Raw genomic sequence first — 2,500 nt, forward strand, 5'->3', positions numbered from 1 at the left:
TGTTTTTTATTTTTTTTATCTGACTCACACTGCAGCCCCACCATCCAATCGGCAGCGCCGGACCCACACCAAACATTCACCAAACTACTCAGCCGGCAGCCTACCACAATTATTCCATTCTTTCCGCATCCGCACACTTCCTTCTTTTTAACTCCTTTTCACTACCGCACAGGTTAATCGCCGCACGTCCCCCGTCGGCAAACATTACTCCTTTGCCTACCGCATGCAGGCTTCTCTTAAAGACCCTCTGTTATCAACTCCGCTAACAGTCACAAAATCTCCGCTGCACGAAGCCCACTGGTAGCTGCTGAATCACATGCTTCCCCAAAACGTCGCGCTGTCAGAACACTGGGAGCTATACACGCCAACAAGTCCATACTGCAGGCTGCAGCCAGAACAATTTTCTACATTCAAACATCGACGGCCTCTTCTCTCTAAAAATTCACCAGACCGCTTCTACCACCAGCAAAGAAGTTTCCATCCCTAATTCTTCTGTGATTCCCACTAACCTAAACATTAATCTGGCATTGAAGGGTGTGAATTACCCCGGCCAACCTGCTCTTTTAAATACAGCTTTTAGCAAGTTTTGAAAGGAGGAGAAGAGCAGATAATATGCCAATAATATCGAGTCTTCTGTGGCGAAGTGGTTTTTGCATAGAAAACAAAGTGGTGAGTTGAAGAGGAATTATATCAGTACTTTGTTTAAAACTGTGTGTAAAAAGCTGTCTCTTTATCATTAACAATAAGTTGTAAAACGTGAATGGGGAGTGACAGTCTTCAAGTTTGTGAGAAGATCGCGCCCTGGTGGAATAAAGGCACGAACAGCTTACAGCACCTAGAATTACCAGGAAGTATTTAGAGTAAAACGGTTTCTAAAAGCTGCCTTTATGAATGAGAGAAAAAAAATATATATATATAAAATAGTAAAATGGAAGGGGAGTGATAGATTTAAATTAATCGTGAAGTGGAGCGCCCCTTGTATAAAGTAAAAGTGAGAAAAGCTTACAGCACGTGGTATTCCCAGGCAGTCTCCCATCCAAGTACTAACCAGACCCTACCCCACTTAGCTTCCGAGATCAGACGAGATCGGGCGTGTTCAGGGTGGTATGGCCATAAGCGAGAGACACTACCAAAAACAGCCCTTTTGCATTACACGCGTCTATACATGCCAGTTAGTCCCATTGGATCATACTCCTGGTTTTTTTTTTTTTTTATCTGACTCACACTGCAGCACCACCATCCAATCGGCAGCGCCGCACCCACACCAAACATTCACCAAACTACTCAGCCGGCAGCCTACCACAATTATTCCATTCTTTCCGCATCCGCACACTTCCTTCTCTTTAAGTCCTTTTCACTACCGCACAGGTTAATCGCCGCACGTCCCCCGCCGGCAAACATTACTCCTTTGCCTACCTCATGCAGGCTTCTCTTAACGACCCTCTGTTATCAACTCCGCTAACAGCCACAAAATCTCTGCCGCACGAAACCCACTGGTAGCTGTTGAATCACATGCTTCCCCAAAACGTTACGCTGTCAGAACACTGGGAGCTACACACGCCAACAAGTCCATACTGCAGGCTGCAGCCAGAACAATTTTCTACATTGAAACATCGACGGCCTCTTCTCTCTAAAAATTCACCAGACCGCTTCTACCATCAGCAAAGAAGTTTCCATCCCTAATTCCTCTGTGATTCCCACTAACCTAAACATTAATCTGGCATTGAAGGGTGTGAATTACCCCGGCCAACCTGCTCTTTTAAATACAGCTTTTAGCAAGTTTTGAAAGGAGGAGAAGAGCAGACCTTGCTATGCCAAAAATATCAAGTCTTCTGTGGCGAAGTGGTTTTTGCATAGAAAACAAAGCGGTGAGTTGAAGAGGAATTATATCAGTACTTTGTTTAAAACTGTGTGTAAAAAGCTGTCTCTTTATTATTAACAATAAGTTGTAAAACGTGAATTGGGAATGACAGTCTTCAAGTTTGTGAGAAGATCGTGCTCTGGTGGAATAAAGGCACGAACAGCTTACAGCACCTAGAATTACCAGGCAGTATTTAGAGTAAAACGTGTGTAAAAGCTGCCTTTATGAATGAGAGAAAAAAGAAATATATAAAATAGTAAAATGGAAGGGGAGTGATAGATTTAAATTAATCGTGAGGTGGAGTGCCCCCTGTATAAAGTAAAAGTGAGAAAAGCTTACAGCACGTGGTATTCCCAGGCAGTCTCCCATCCAAGTACTAACCAGACCCTAACCCGCTTAGCTTCCGAGATCAGACGAGATCGGGCGTGTTCAGGGTGGTATGGCCATAAACGAGAGCTGTGAACAAAAACAGCCCTTTTGCATTACACGCCTCTATACATGCCAGTTAGTCCCATTGGATCCTACTCCTGTTTTTTATTTTTTTTATCTGACTCACACTGCAGCCCCACCATCCAATCGGCAGCGCCGGACCCACACCAAACATTCACCAAACTACTCAGCCGGCAGCCTACCACAATT

General features: G+C 44.3%; 2 protein-coding genes, 1 non-coding gene and 1 pseudogene across 9 annotated transcripts in view; 1 reads left to right on the top strand and 3 right to left on the bottom strand.

Moving 5' to 3' along the window:
• The window catches only part of LOC125715510 (protein NYNRIN-like), a 334,468-nt gene that overhangs the window by 252,578 nt on the left and 79,390 nt on the right, over nt 1-2,500 (bottom strand). The window lies entirely within an intron of this gene.
• The window catches only part of LOC125715571 (uncharacterized), a 277,458-nt gene that overhangs the window by 69,541 nt on the left and 205,417 nt on the right, over nt 1-2,500 (top strand). The gene's annotated exons all lie outside the window — the stretch shown is intronic.
• Nucleotides 1,000-1,118, bottom strand: LOC125730826 (5S ribosomal RNA). Its single transcript, XR_007391115.1, has one exon. It is a non-coding gene; the product is annotated as a 5S ribosomal RNA (ribosomal RNA).
• Nucleotides 2,194-2,312, bottom strand: LOC125731391 (5S ribosomal RNA; annotated as a pseudogene).

The sequence above is a fragment of the Brienomyrus brachyistius genome, chromosome 2 (assembly GCF_023856365.1).
Source record: "Brienomyrus brachyistius isolate T26 chromosome 2, BBRACH_0.4, whole genome shotgun sequence".
Classification (NCBI taxonomy): Eukaryota; Metazoa; Chordata; class Actinopteri; order Osteoglossiformes; family Mormyridae; genus Brienomyrus; species Brienomyrus brachyistius.